The following is a 16,186-nucleotide window of genomic DNA, read 5'->3' as shown; positions in this document are numbered from 1 at the left end:
TTTTTTCTATTGATGTACTCGAATAGTTGGATGTTGTGTGAAAGCTGCGTCATTTTTGTCCCGCCGGCTGCCACCCTCGTGACAGGCAGCGTCCCGTGGTCGTTTATTGACTTTGGCGGGCCTCTTTATGAGCTCCACGGGCGACAGCCGTGTGCGTCTCGTCAGAGCGGAACGCCGTGCACCCCGTTGCCGTCAACCATGTATAGAAGTGGTCTGCTCTGTTCATAACAACACAGGAAAAAAAAACGAGGAGAGAAAAACGAAGATAAAGACAAATGGAGAGAGATAGAGAGAAAGAAAGAGTGAAAGAAAAAACGAAATAAAAGTAGTGAAAAAAATAGTGAAAGAGAAAGACAAAATGAGAAAGGAAGAAAAAAAACGCTCGTCCGGGTGACGACGGTTGAACCGATGTTTATTGAAAATAAAAAGGAACCGACAGCCCTAGAATGTGCACTGCCGTTTTTACACCGTTCGCACGAATGCCTCTTGGATCGCGGTATTTGTGGATACGCGCTTTCCGTGGCTAAAACGATGGTTCGGTCGTGTTTTAAGTATGCCTCATGAGCGAAAGTTGTTTCGAGCGCTTTCGTTTACAACATACTGTGTTGTTGCTGTGCTAGAGTACCCTCAGTATGCAGCTACGCTTGGGATCAATTGATTCCCTTTTTAACCAACGTAGTTGCGCAGCACGTAGGCTGTCATGTTCGTAACATCGAGGGCGCAGGTTCGAATCCCGACCTCAGTGGCAGCATTTCGATCGGGAGTAATACATAATAATAATAATAATAATAATAATAATAATAATAATAATAATAATAATAATATGTGATGAAGTATTACGCTCCAAAATCGCGATATGATATGAGAGACGCTGTGGTGGAGGCTTCCCGAAATTTCGATCACCGGGAGTTCTTTAGCGTGCTCCCAAATCTTAACACACGGTTCTTGAGCATTCTCGCCTCCATCGAAAATGCGGCCGCCGCAGTCGGGATTCCATTCCGTGACCTGCGGGTCCCGCTAGACCACCGTGGCGAGTCGTTTTAGACGCATGCGAAGCAGCTTGCGGCGAGGGCTTTGTTCCTCCCTCCTTCCCGCGGCGATCACACCCCCACTGAGCATGCGCATCATCCCCCTTCTCTCTCTCTCTCCGGAGTCGGTGGCGAAGGCAACGAAACGCTTCCTCAGTAGTGCGGCGTCCACACCTTCACTGCGTTTACGCATCCGCCTTCTTTCTAGCGCTGCACCGCTCTCCCTATACCGGGCTGCAGAAATCAGGCGTCTTCTTCTTCTTCTATTCACTACCACCACTACCTTTATCTCTCGGGCCAGCGGCGAAGGCAATGAAACCTCCCCAGTACACACGATCACTTCGTAGCCGTTGATCGTCGTTCCTCGTTTCCGTGAGAGAGCGCAACCGGAAGCGTTGGTCACGGGCAGCGTTCACAGCGGCGGTCGCGGCATCAAGCGACGGTCACCGGCAGCGTTAGTCAGGTTGATGTTCTGAATGTTGGTGCATCTCAAAACGACGTAGACGAGTTTATGTGGGTGCCGTTCACCATCTCCCCGCTGCTTCGTATGGTTCCATTTTCTATGCGAGAGAAATGCGAAAGCGAAGGTGCAACCTTGAATTTAGGTGGACGTTGAAAAGAGTTGATTGATTGATATGTGGGGTTTAACGTCCCAAAACCACCATATAATTATGAGAGACGCCGTAGAGGAGGGCTCCGAAAATTTTGACCTCCTGGGGTTCTTTAACGTGCACCCAAATCTGAGCACACGGGCCTTCAACATTTTCGCCTCCATCGGAAATGCAGCCGCTGCAGCCGGGATTCGATAGCGCGACCTGCGGGTCAGCAGCCGAGTACCTTATCCACTAGACCACCGCGGCGGGGCACGTTGAAAAGAGTCCCGAGTGCTCAAAATTATTCAGAGTTCATCAGTGTTCAGCGTGAGAAATTGTCACCTAACGTTACCATTCGAAAGGATGTCTTTCTTATATCTCATACATGGGTTATTTCTGAAGAGGATTTGACGTTGGCTTTCGAAAAAAACAAACAAAAAAAACTTAGATATGGATTTGCACAGTGAGTAAAGTGTGCGCATCGATTCTGAAACACAGACATTTCGTTCCACGGTGATGTTTCGACTTAGTGACCGCATTGGCTGCCTCACGGAAAAAGTGCTGGATGTCGGTCACGCACATCATCATACCTCAACGAAGTGCTATCAATTTAAATAGGCCGAAAATAGTGCGAGTGCTATTTAGCAAAGCCGCAAAACTGTATTCCGTATGAAGCCGCGCGCACATAGCGAAGGGTTCGTGAACCGCGTGTTAGAGGCCCCTGCGATGAGCTGTTATAGCACGGTGGGTCGCCTGCCGAACAGTTAGTGTTGTCGAGCGCCAACTGTAGGACAAAATGGAACCTAAGGCAAACTATTCTTAATTCGACGTCTCAGATTGCGTATCGAGGTTGCAAAACGTTGAACTAAATGTGCGTGTTTTTGTTTGTTTGGTTTTTGTTTTCCCCTGCATTTGGCGTATTCTTCTCTAGAAGTGCACGGTTTCGAAGCGAGGAACGTGCTTGAGCGAACTTGGCCAGGCCCGAAAGCCTCTCTCGCGTCATTTGTTCCCGCTCCGCCGGAAAGGAGGATTAAAAGCCCGTCGAGGTGGTCCCGTCGAGCCAGTGCGTGGCACGTACGGCTTTGAGAGAAACGCGGCCGTATCGTGGGAACGACGCCGGACGGCAGCGGGGCGTTATATGCATCGCACGAAGCTCCGCACGCAGTGTATGCATTGCACGAAGTTTTTTTTTTCTTTCTTTTTTGCCTCCGCTGGACTGTGGCCGTACGGCGTCTTCCCGCGTGGCTGCTTCCTCGCGAGGGCACCGTATCGTGCCGAACATCGGGGTCCGAAATTAATGTTCCTCCGAGGACGATTTTCACGGGAGCCGCCGGGAAAGTTCAGCCCGAAGTCGCCCGTTCGACCCCCGATGGATGCCCGTATTCAGACGAGAGTGCGACGAGGCTCCTCCTGCACTGCGATCAAGAGGAGCACTGTCATCGCGTTAACCGTGAGACAGACTTCTTAGAATGCATCGCAAATGTACACCTCGCGAAACGACTCCGGCCGGTCCAAGAGGGTGTGAAGTCCCCGACCCCGTTGCGGGTGCTGCCCTCGGTGGGCTCTATAGGAACCTTCCTCCCAGTACGCAAATTGAGTTCATCCATTCATTGTCTGTCCGTCCTCTTGTCAGTCGCGCGTTCGTAGCGTCCTGCTTCGCAGAACCTCGAAACATAAAAACCCCGTTTGTTGGGATTACTGCGTGGATTGAACTTGTCTCCTAGCAACGCCGTTAGAAAGGGCACAACTCGTGGCCGACCTTTCCCGATGGTTCGCTCTTCGCGGACCACACCCTCTCTTGATGCGCTCATAAAACCAACGAAGAAAGAGGAATGTGAAGGGCGGAAGACTTTCGTGGGTTCGTCATTTAATTAGTGATTTTCATGGAGCTCTCAAAAAAAAAGTTCGTGATTAAAATGCAGTACAGTATATTGTATTATAACATAGTATAATATAAAATACAATTCAATATAGTATAGTATCAATAGCTGCTCGTGATAAACGATACGCTATAGAACGATATTTCACTAAATCGCGGGACAGGGCGCCGATATCATCTTGTCAGCGCCTTGTCCGGTGCTAAGTCCTTTATCTTGCGCATATACATCTTTAGCGCTGCCTTAGTAGGGAGTGTGGTAGAGATCCCATGGATGACCGTGCCTTTTATGTGTGGTGCCTCTGGACTGCCTTGGAGATTCGCGTCTTTTTCGCTCGCAAAATGTCCGCCACGTGAAGGTGCTGCTCGACATCCGCGCGAAAGAGTTCACGATACAAGAGTCCGTTTATCTTTAAGTGGATTACAAGCAGGGAGTCTGCTTATGAGAAGGAAGCTCGCTGAAGTGCGATGATGCTCTGGACCAATTACAGCAGGTATTACCAAACAATGAAATGCAAACTGCCGCTGTCCCCAAATCGAAAGACGTAAAATCATTGCATGCTGCCAATTGTAACACATGTGACTTATTTTGAGGACAAAAGGGAAAGGAACGAAGAAGGAGGCCTTCAGAAAAGGCTCAGGACTACACAGCGAGTGATGTAGCGGAGAATTCTTGAACGTAACAAAAACAAATAGCTTACTTCACCTACTTTTAGTTCGTCGCGTAGCGACACGGTTTCGATTTCGGTGCGTTCGGTGCTCTGAGGTAGCGCTCGCCGTTTTATTGCATGGTCTGCTGGCGTGCGTTTAAAAAATGGAGTGCTACGTGGCGCCAGCGGTCGAGGAATGGTGCCGTACCCATCGCCGAGGCAATGAGCGGTAACAGCGCCTCGCCTATATCGTGTCCACAACCGCTTAAAACGAAAAAAAAAAAAAACAGGAGAAGAAGAAAAGAATGCGGACGTGGGATGGACACTTTCGCTTTATGGGATCTAGTGAAATACGGAGTATTCATCGTGACTCAAAGTTATTTTTGCGTCCACTTTGTGGTCCTTATTATTCTCACGTATAATTGGAGGGACAAAATTTTCCGTTTTAGAACCGGTGAGCGCGCGGAGACCGCTATCAGAGTGTCACATTGCAACTAGCTCGGAACCATGCAACCTCTGATTCAAAATAATTTTCCCTATACCATTTCCTATTTCACAGTGTCTGATGTAATCTCTCGTTTTGCCGTCTAAACCTCTTTTTTTTTTCTTTTGAAGAGCGTGTTCAGTTATAGGGCTTTCCTGTTCTCTCGATCCCTCGAAGCAAAAAGGCACGGAGCTTTTTGAGCCACGTGCTCGTGGTCTGACTGACGGACGCCACACCCAGGAACGGTGGTTGCGCCACCAGGTGACGCAGATTGCGTGACTGCCAGATGCGTTTGCTTCTCCCTCCTTTCGAGAACTTCCGAGTCAATAGAGTAAAAGAAGGAAGAGGAGGAGGAGGAGGATCGCGGCCATCGCCGTGCTTCCGGTCGCGCGCCGTCTTCCGCCTCCTCTTGTTCTCCCTTCCGCCGCTTTGCGATAGTGCGCAAAGGCTTGGCGTGCTTGCGCAAAACTCTTCGTTCTCGCGTGCCTGCTGCGAGAGAGGCTGCGACAATTGGCGATGTCGCCCCGGTCGCGCTCCTCTGCCCGTGCACTTCACGCTAGAACGGTCGCGGGAGTTACGACGACGCGAGGAGCGACGCGAAAGGAGTTTCGCCGAAAGAAGAAAAATACTAACAGCAAATACTGTCTCTCCTGCCGCTGGCGCCTAGAATGGAGGTCGCGGTACTGAACGAACATTTGGCAGTAGTTATTGAAAAGAAGCGCTGCTGGAAGGTTAGGTTGGAGAAGAAATGGCTGCAGAGTAAACTTTTCGCATATCTATATACCGCCCCATTTTCGTGCATATCAACCTTTCTCATTCGTGCTTCGCATATCATCGATGCCCACTGTACGTCTGCCATTTTTTTTTTTGAGCAAAATAACTGCTGCTTAATGCAGGAGTAACAGCCAGAAGGCGAAGTAACTCTGCAGTCACCTCAAAATGAAGAAATGGCTGTGTCAGGTCAATTGCTCCCCGGAACAAGCAACTTTGATACCCCTCTTCCTCCTTTTCTTCCTAGAATAGTTCGCTGTTTTTATGGTCGTGCGGCAAGACCAATTCGGAAGGTTCGACCACTGAGCCGCTAATAGGACACATTACGAGCCGTAGTATCGATGACGATGAAGATCAGGATGAAACGAAAGGCGCCGAGGAAAGTGAGCCAGAAACTAAGGATCATTACTTTTTGACATGTAGACGATTTACTATAGCTCGTAGACCCAAGTTAGAAAATCCTTTACGTGCTATTGGAATCGAATTTATCCATGCCCGTGATTTTGTCCTTTGGAGCCTCTATTTCTGGGTTTGCCAGTGCGAAAGCTTGCGAGGCCGTGCGGAATTACCTTGATGAAACGAAAAGACTAACGAACTAATATTAATATTGTGTCGACATACGCATATTTTCTCTTTTTTTTCCTTTTTTGAAAGCTAGGTTTTGATGTAGGTTATTATCTATGCAAAAACTTTATAGTAAGTATAGGTCAGTGATCATCAAATGTTCATTCAGAAATGTGTAACGTTTTCAATTTGTAAGTTCCTTTACTCTAAAATCTAATAATACTTTATGAGACCACTCAAATATTGGCCGATCCCCCACAGTGGGTGAGCCACAAGTGAAGGCCAACAAGAACAATTGGAAAGCGGTACTTTTTGCTCACACCGCGTCTGCCGGTCGAGGCGCTCTTTTGTTGCGTCTGGCGACGCACAGTCGTCTTAGAGATTTGTAGGACTGATTGTTGGGCTAATTGGTGATACATCATGGGCAGTACCAGCGCACAAACTCACGGGACGAAGAAAAGAGATGCAAACAAGCGCTGATTTGTTTTTATGTGCGCCTCGGATCTTCTTCCTGCTTTTCGTTTTCGGTTTCAAATGTCGCGGATGAATTTGTTTTGTGTTATTCAGTATGTAGCCGACCGACAAAGAGCGGCTCTGCCATACGAACGTCTCTACAATGAGATAACCTGTACACGATTAAGTATAACGCCAGGACTGCCGTTGATTCGTCTTATTTTTTTTTTCTTGTGCATTGTGAATTCTGCCACGGAGTGGGACCACGTGACGAATTTGTTTCTGTGTGCAGCATACGCTATCGCCGCTTCAATCACTTTCGTTCGCCTCTGAAATCATGCTCGTATACGAGGCGCCGAGAACTTTTCAGTGTGCTACGGGCCGCCATACTGACGACGTATCAGGAGCGGCCAGGGATATTCCAAATGATAAGTAAACACTGACAATGTGTCGAATCCACGATGAGAACTGCAGAAAGGAGGCAGTGATGAAAGAGGCGCGTACAAATAACCTCCACTATGAACGCGGTATCTGCGCAGCTTGCAGTCTTCGCCTCAGTGCACCTCTCGCAGATCGTGCTGCTCAGTTGACACCGCCCCGGAGTTGCTTTAATCCTGGATTTAGTCGCCGGACCAGAATGAATTTTTCATCTATAGTAAGATGCTTACTGAGAAATCCGTATGCGTTTCCTTGTAGATTTTTTGTTACAAACAGGTGGCGAATTTTTCATCTATAGTAGGATGCCCATTGAGAAATCCGTATGCGTTTCCTTGTAGATTTTTGTTACAAACAGGTGGCTGTCAGTATTTTATTAATATTCATTAGTGGTTTATTTCGTGAGATGAAGTAAGCAGGAGCGATGTCTATCGCTTTACTATAAGCATACTGATTATAGCTCCCGCGAACGCCTCATTCGTTGCGAACCGCACGACGTGGGCGATGTCCTTAACGATATAAGGAAAGTTTTCGTGCTGTATACTCTGCTCACCATTTCACTGAGTCGCTGCTATGACAACGGGACGCCGTGGCGCACTCGCGGGCGCACGACTTGCAACCCGCTTATGGCAACGGTATACGTTAGTGCGCGCGAAAGGCAGGACGAACTTTGGGGCTACATACTTGACCACTTTAGGCTTTAACAACAATTTTCGTCGAAGGATCTCTTCGTGCGTATTTTCCCTAATAGTTAGGACCTCAGAAGACCACAAACGAAAAATTGAGCCAGGGCCAAAAAAGTTGAGGAGAAATCCCGAATCGCTGTCCGCTCGGGCTATTCCCTGTCGTGCTTCCAGTTCTCGTCACTCAACAGAAATGCTATTCCCGAGTGCGTCTTGTTAATACTGCAAAACAGCAATGGGAGGCAGAAGGTCAGGAGAACAACGGAAGCTTGAAGAGGCGAAAAATTATTGAACGAGATCCCGTGTGCACGAATTTTTCATCTCAGTCGTAGAGGCTGGCAATCCGTGACATTGTAAGCCCCTCCCGCTGCACTTTATTCGGTCATATATATATCCGTAAACAGGGCCGAACGAAGCGCGAAAAAGCCCCACGGGGAACGTGCATAGGCGGTCGAGCGAAACGTGAGAGAACACTTGCACCGTCGTGACGCGAAAGCACGTGGCGACCTAATCGCGCCGCGATTGGTCGATCCACATTTGAGTAGCGAAGGCGTCTATCGGACTGCCCCGTCTTCCGTGATGCAGCCGAGGGCGCGGCGGCGGGGCTCGTCACGACCGCCGTGGTCCTGCGCGTGAATCGAGGCGTCCTTTTTTTGCTACACTCCGTCCATCGCACTGAGGCGCGACGGAGCTTTTCGGAAGCTGTATTAATTGCGTGCATTGATGCAGAACCTAAACCCCCCCCTTTTCCCCCTATTTTGATGTTGCTTTTAACACCGTCGGCTAGGAAATATCCTCCACTTCGTATAGGCCTCAATTCGACGGCGTGGTCGTAGTTGCGGATGAGGGTTCCAAAGGTCACCGGTGTTTGCTGATAAAAAAGGGGTGCAACAGTTGTGCCAGTTGCGCCAAATTTATACATTGCTGCGCCGAGCCCCACTGTATAGCGCCGAGCTGTGCCAAAACCATGCATGAAATTTGCTATATTGCGCCGCTCTGCGCCAAAATGCCCGACCAGCCTCAAAATTTTCTCAGTTGTGCTAATGTCAGCGATAAACGGACGCCACATCAGCCACCTGCACTTTTCGTTACTAATCAAATTAAGCGCGCAGACCGTAAACGTAAACCACTAGTGCAACTTGTATACTCGTTAGGTGAGGACACTCCTGAGGCGTGATCGACCAGATGAAGTACAAGATGAAGAAACAACGCCGCGAGTCCATCGATCCGCTGACCGCAGCGGATAACTGTCGACTGGACGATGAAATTTCAAGCAAAAAAAAAACAAACAAAACAAAAGAAAAAAATTCGCGGCCATAGTGATCAACGCTTCGCGGGAAATGCGAATTTCCCAGTAAACAAAGAAAAAAAAAAACGTTGTTATGGCATGCTCGGAACGTACGCCGCGTTTTCCGGCGCGAACAAGGTCGACGTGCTGCTAACGGCATCGTTGCCAGCCACCACGTTGGTTTCCATAGCAACGAAGGATTTACCATTTTTCTGGCTTCAAGTTGCGTCGACCCCGGCGCCGTCGCTGGGCCAACGGACGAGCGCCGTTGTTGCTTTATCTGGCTGAACGCGTCTTGCAAGAGAGCCGAGAAGTTGTGCCCTAAACGCAACTCCACTGTGAAAGGAAAAAAAAAGAGAAAGAGTTGGGGCGAGTGTAGCGGCTCGAAAATTGCTTGCTTGCTTGCTCTAACGATTGTTATACAAACTAGCCCAAACCGCAACGCTTCTTGTTTGAACGCGCGCAGATCGCTGCTTGAGCCACCTTCGCTGCAGTACACCAGCGTTCCGCGGAAAAGTGTAATATGATTTGGTAGGGGCTGTTACAGCACATTTTGTTCAATTACTCACGCGTGCATGGGCTGCGTCGTTTTGAGTACTAGTAGTATCTGCTACGTCTAAAAAAAGTTACTGCCACTCATTTGGAGCAGCGAATGACATTTATGTTTCCCTAAAAATATTAAACATCTTGTGCGCCACTTTTCTTTTTTCGCCGGTTTTAAGAATCTCCCTAATTATAAAACCCCCAGATAGGCTGAGCCACATTTTAATTCGCAGAGTCTGTCAATGAACTCGACAGGCGTGACAAACGGTGGTGTTAACTTTATTGTTGCCTCAGTGGGGTAATTCAGAAGCGTGGAAGCTTGGGCGAGTTGGTAGGACGTAATTGAATTCAGGAACAGCGCAACCTACAAGTAGTTACTTCGTAACTACGGAAGCGAAAAAACAAGGACAGAAAAGAGCGCTGCGCTCTTTTCTGTCCTTGTTTTTTCGCTTCCGTAGTTACGAAGTAACTACTTGTAGGTTGCGCTGTTCCTGAATTCAAAGGGGTAATTCAGAATACATTTTTTTATTGAAATAGTAGTGATCATGTTCACTCTGCACGATTCAGGTGGGTTGATGGTTTTGTACATATACTTTTCTTCTAAATGTAAGCCTTCTTTTTCTATTGCTCCAAATTTGGTCATTTATCATAAAAAATTTGTTTTTTTTTCTCTCGTAAGCTGCTCGAAATTTGTATTTCAGTACTCCAAAAGTAACGTTTTGCTGCTGCAAAAATTGCTGCAAATTATACCTTTGGCTGTTTCACCCCTGTAATAAAACTAACTGAATAAATACAAGCATAAAGAAGGAAAGAACGAGAGAGAGAGAAGTTGCTACGGGCTGGATTTGAACTGTGGTCCTCCTGTAGCGAAGTCCGGTGCTTCAGCCCATTGATGCGGAATATAGCCCTCTCGAGAACGTCCCGTGTGCGTTTTCCACAGCGCCGACGATCGGCCCAATGTCGTGCATACAAAGCGCCCAAGTGCCTGCACGATCATTTGTTTGATCGCTCTTAGCTCGAGCAGCACAGTCGGTGTGAACGAGGATGTCTTCACGCTTGACCGTATTCAGAACGCGTCTTCGCGTCCTTCACTGCTGCCTAGCGCAGACGGGCGTTGCGTCTTCGTATACAAACGGTATGGTAGCAACAACTTTATTGAGTTTCTGAGGAATCAGTCCAAGACTGATGCGGGCCGCTCCCACAGTGGTGAGAGAGGGGCCAAGTTCCTGGGCCGCCGCACGGGCCCTCTGGACAGCGCCGAGTTTGTTCTCGAGCAGATCACTGGGCAGCATCCGCTGTCACCACTGTTGACATTGAGAAGCGTCACCAGCCAACGCTCAGCAGTGCGCCAGAGCATGTGGTCTAAATCGAGCAAAGCGTCACACTTATTAAGGGCGAAGCTCCTAAAGCCGTGGCTCTGTCCATGCATGTCTTTTATGAACGGTTCGTAACGACCTAGCTGTATGACTCACTCTGCTGGTGGCGCTAGTGTGAGTGACAGGTTGACGGACAGACAGACAGACAGACGCACAGAAGCACGAATGGACGGATGCACGGATGGACGGAAGCACGGATAGACAGACAGACGGACGGACAGAAGAACGCACGTACACCCGGACGGACGAAAGCATGGGCAGACAGACAGACGTACGGGCGGAATGAAGCACGGACGGACAAATGGACTTACGGACGGACGGATGGAAGCACGGACGGACGCATGGACGCTCGGACGTGCACTCGGACAAAAGCAAGACCAGACTGACAGAAGCACGGACGGACGGACGCTTCGCCCCACTGATCATCATTCACTCGTGGCTATTGGTCAATTTTTGCAAAATTTAGAGCGAAACTTCTAAATCTGAATTTATTTTATTTATTACGGCTGAATTAGGGTATACGCCCATGTCTGCAGAATCCGTAGTGTAACCGCCTTTGACCTGTCTAATCTTGAAATAGAAGCGGTGACACAACAGTCCTTTAAATGGCTGACGCCGAAATTCTACGTTGTGTCTCCACGTTGTGATTCGCTGAAAAACTGCTCGTTGTTTGGGCAGACGGGCACAGTGCAAAAGCTAACGGTCTCTTGTTAAAATGAAAGCGTTAGGTGCCTCATCAAACACGAAAATTTACCGTCGGCAGCGTCAACTGGAGGTGGCGTAAAAAATCGCACCTCGAATCCCGGTTGTGGCGGCTGCATTTTAGGTGCTGGCGAAAATGCTGTTGGCCCTTGTGCTCGGATTCAGGTGCACGTTAAAGAACCCCAGGGGGTCAAAATTTCCGGAGCTCTCCAATACGCGTCTCCATAATCATACGTTGGCTTTGGGACTTAAAACCCAGATATTATTATTATTATTATTATTATTATTATTATTATTATTATTATTATTATTATTATTATTATTATTATTATTATTATTATTAAAAACGCACCGCAATGACGTTTTCATATGACTATAATATGACGTTGCAATTTCCCAAAACACGTGACCCCATGATGGCGTGCCGTGGACGTCATCGCACGACGAGATTTTTTGGTCATATGCGGGCCCGATCACCGAGGCCGAGCAAGACCACGCCAGGCGCAGTGTCATGCCACAGACATGGTCCTCGTTCGGGAGCGCTTCTTCTCACGATATCGAGCGCTGTTCCGGTTAACTGTCTCCGCCCTCCCAGCGCCACCTTTCACGCAGAAGTTGGCACGGTGCAGTTCCGGGGAAAATGTCGCCTCCTCCACGGAGCCACTTGGCAGTGTCGGGTATGGCTGCGTCTCCTCCACTGAGCCATGGGAACTGGTCTGAGAGAAGGGACCAAAGACGTTATTTAATGCTGGCATCATGTTTGGATGATTTTGCCTCAGCCAACTTCGTCGAGCTGGCCGGCTTTGTATGAACTATAACCTGCCATAGTAAATGTTCCTACCTGTTGCTGTTTTCAAAACGATTGCCTTCCTATTCCGATTCTGGGCGAAGTCTTCAGCAAAGCCCGTTCGACTGTTCACCGCTTTCGGCTACCGCTACTATAGCGCCACAGCGAATTTATCACAGTGGTGGCAGCGGTGGGGGGGGGGGGGGGGGCAACAAACCCACTTTTATAACAGCAGAACGTTTTCGGGGGGATGCGGTGGAGTGGGAGACCTGAGCCCGGGCCACTAATTGGCCAAAAAATAAGTAAAGTTTTTCCACCACCACCGTGCGGTGGAGTATCGATGCACTCGCAAGTTTTAGCGCTTGCTATCCCCCCCCCCCCTCTTTTTTTTTCTACAATGCTTTTTTTTTTTTACTGGCTTGCAGTTAAGAGACTGACGACCAGTTTTACGGTACGTATATTCTTCAGCGTAACGGAAAGTGGCTAGTGTCGGAGTGGTAACGTAGAGAACACTGTGAAGAATTTGTAATGAATTTTTCTGTTTGCGGCGAATGTGAAGTCGTTTCACACGCGTGACAACACATGCTGCAAACAGTGAGCGCGAGAGTTACAGTTGCTAGAATTCTGGCCACTGTAGGTTCGTGTACGAGCGCGCACAATATATGCGCGCCGCGACTCGACTCGGCGTGCAACTCCTTTCAATAGAGCGGGGATGGATTATGATATACCTACTCTCATTTTGAGGACTAATCATTGCGCGCGTGACAACTTCAGAATATCGGTGACTACGTAACAGCGAAAGGTGATCGACTCCATAATACAGCTTCATGGCTCTTCCGCTGGGATGAAAGCTGTTTCTGTTACTCTTAAACACGATTTAAAAATACAAATCACAACGCGAAAAGGATGCTACAATCTGTCACTATATTTCACGGTTATCTCATCACACATTTGTGGCCATTTGTCGGTCCCTTTGACCGTATATGGTGCACCATTCACACCGCATTAAGTGAATTCGTCAAGTTACGCGACTCGTAGTAATTATAAAGGTAGTCAGTATTCAAAGATATGAAACACATCGTATAGTCCCGTGCGGAGCCTGAGCGTATACCGACAGTTGATGTCCTCTTCGACCGATTCAATTGGTATTCTGCAGCGTGCGCAGGTGTCCTCAACGTGCGGGTTATTAATAGGACGGCGTTAGAGTCCGGTTGCTCAGTTTGAACACATTTAACAACTGCGTCTCTATAACTCACCAGCAGGTGCGTCAAACCCGATCCGCTCCGCCGGAGTAAGCACAGCTGCCGCCGGAGAAATTTGAATGCGCCCCTGTTTTTCTGTTCTGGTGGTTCGCGTTCTATTATTATCTTTTCCCCCGACACCCCTTCGTCGTTGACTGCTCCACAAGCATTAGAATCGCAACTTTGGTGCAACTTAATTAGTCTCTCTTCGGTTACAACGTTTGGGTCAGGATTATTAAATGAGAGCGTTTTCTACGGACTTTTGCAATGCTAGCCCGCTCGTAGATCTGCGAGGGGTGAGAAACAAAGAAAGAAAAACAAGTTTGGTGAGAAATTGTGGTGAAGGGGAGTGCAAGGATTGGTGACTCAGATTCACTATCGTGACAATAGGGGCGAAGTGTGTAGTGTGCTCCGATGTTTCCCGCAGCAAAATCGTTAACTTTACGCACCTGCACTTTGCCGATATGTTTCAAGAGGGGGGGGGGGGGGGGGGGTATTTCAAATAGATGAGCTTACGCTAGGGATCGCGTTCCCGTCTCTGGTTTTAGATACGAAACTTTACAGACTTGATAAATTTCGTCGGGGATTCTGACACCGCTGCTAAGCCAAGCACGGTGTTTTAGGCAGTAACGACGGACCCTTAATTTGTGATAAGCACGGTGTAAACCGGTGTCGAGTAGTGGGCTTTACCCAATTTTTTTTTGGCTCACTCCCATTTATAGTGGGCCGTGATGATGACATGACACGCCGCCGAGACCCTAAGGTGTTCCGCCTCTTAAAAAAAAAATGAATGAACAATGCTGAGGGGTGTGGAACGAGAGTCAATCAGTGCAGGATGCTAAACGTATTTAGGAAACGGGAAATCATGCCTCTGAACTTCTTTTACATGCGACACGTACTGCTTGTTTAATACGTTGTTCAAGAAGTGAGATATCAAAAGACATTTAGCTCTGGGGACGTCAGTATACGCTCGTTTATCATGGACGGTCGGGTGGACATCTAGGACGCATACGATCGTGCATGCATGCCTTAGACAAAGGGAAAAGTGAAATTAGGTGCGGAACACTTCAGGGGCCTGGGCTGCCGAAGGATGACGTCACTTGGCGTAATGCAGGCAGGTACGAAAAAAGAAAGAAAAGGTGAAGCAAGCCGGAAATGAAAAGAGAGAGAAAGAAAAGACAGCAAGAGAGAAAATAAGAAATAAAGGGGAAAAGAAAGAGAGAACCTAGGAGAAACAAAAAAAAAAGGAACCACTAGCTTGGAGCTGCGTTAATTTTTTTTTACATTTATTTTCGTAACTAACATTGTAGCAGTAACCGTGCAGTGCCGTCAAATTACGAGTAATCTCTTTTTTTTTCTCTTTAAGGCATGATGTCATTCTTACTGTCGCCTACATAGCTATAATTGTGTTTGTAATCAGTTCCAATTGCTATTGTAATATATGGCACGACGAACGCAATATGTGTGTCGGTTTCACTCCGCATAATGAAACTAAAGTTGCTTCTCTCTCTCTCTCTCTCTCTCTCCACATAATGAATCCTCCTGATATGACCGGACCCTTTCCGTTATCGGGACCTGGCGGGGACAAAGGACCTGGGCATCGATATTCGGTTCTCCTTTGCAACAATCAGTTGCGCCCCCCCCATATATATATATATATATATATATATATATATATATATATATATATATATATATATATATATATATATATATATATATATATATATATATGAAGGCGAACGTCCTATAGGCCCATGTACTCAGATTTAGGTGCACCTTAAAAAAGCCCAGGTGGTTAAAATTCGCGGAGCCCTCCACTACGGCGTCTCTCATAATCATATAGTGATTTTCGGTCGTTGACCCATAAAAATTATTATTATTATTATTATTATTATTATTATTATTATTATTATTATTATTATCTCTTTGAAACACGCGCACATATATATGAGGCGGACTCTCCATCGGTGCTGTCGCCGCAGACTCCGTCGGGGACGTCCTGATGCTCCGAGCTGTCTTCTGTGAAGAGCTCAAAAGCGGCGAATCAGATAGGGAGGGGTCACGCTTGTTTGTAAACGCGAGGTTTGTGAGAGATGTGCCGTCTTTAGGACCCTCGCGACGTCGTCGTACCCGTGGGGAGACTGGCGTTTTACGGTTTTCAGGTCTCCATAGCGAGGGCCGGAACGCTCAAAAGAACCGCTCCATCGCGCGACCTCTTCGCGCAGGTGTTTTTACGCCACGACGGAACGTTCCGCGGACTGCTTTCTCGGCAACGCCGTAGTACTCACAAAGTTGTTACGGTTTGAAAAAGGAACAAACCAAACAAACGCTGCGTTTAAATCTTTAGAGACGTCGTAAACCTAGTATCCTACGAAGAGCGTCGCGGTACGAGGCTTTCGCGGTCTCGCCAGGTCCGTTCGTTGACTGGGCACACGTACGAGACCCCGTACGGACCTCAAAACAATTAAAAATGCGAAGAAAACAAACCTTTCGCTGCGTGTAGCAGGCGAGAACGCCGTTGTCAAGAGGTGTTCCTTCACGAGTGCACAGATGGCGCCAGTAGTCCCAGGGGCGATCGGTTACATGAAGCGAGCGCACTGAGGAGTGTTACTAGGAAACGGTGACGCCGCGCGTTGTCCGGAAGGAGGCCATCTCCTCTCTGGAAGGTCTTGGCCTAGTTGGCCAGCTGCTCCCGCGAGCCTCGTTGGC

General features: G+C 48.0%; 1 protein-coding gene across 11 annotated transcripts in view; it reads left to right on the top strand.

Annotated features, from left to right (window-relative positions):
* shot (dystonin-like protein short stop) overlaps positions 1-16,186 on the top strand; it is a 710,700-nt gene that overhangs the window by 37,541 nt on the left and 656,973 nt on the right. The gene's annotated exons all lie outside the window — the stretch shown is intronic.

Source organism: Rhipicephalus microplus, chromosome 9, assembly GCF_043290135.1.
Source record: "Rhipicephalus microplus isolate Deutch F79 chromosome 9, USDA_Rmic, whole genome shotgun sequence".
Lineage (NCBI taxonomy): Eukaryota > Metazoa > Arthropoda > Arachnida > Ixodida > Ixodidae > Rhipicephalus > Rhipicephalus microplus.
This window is presented reverse-complemented; position numbering and strand designations above follow the sequence as displayed.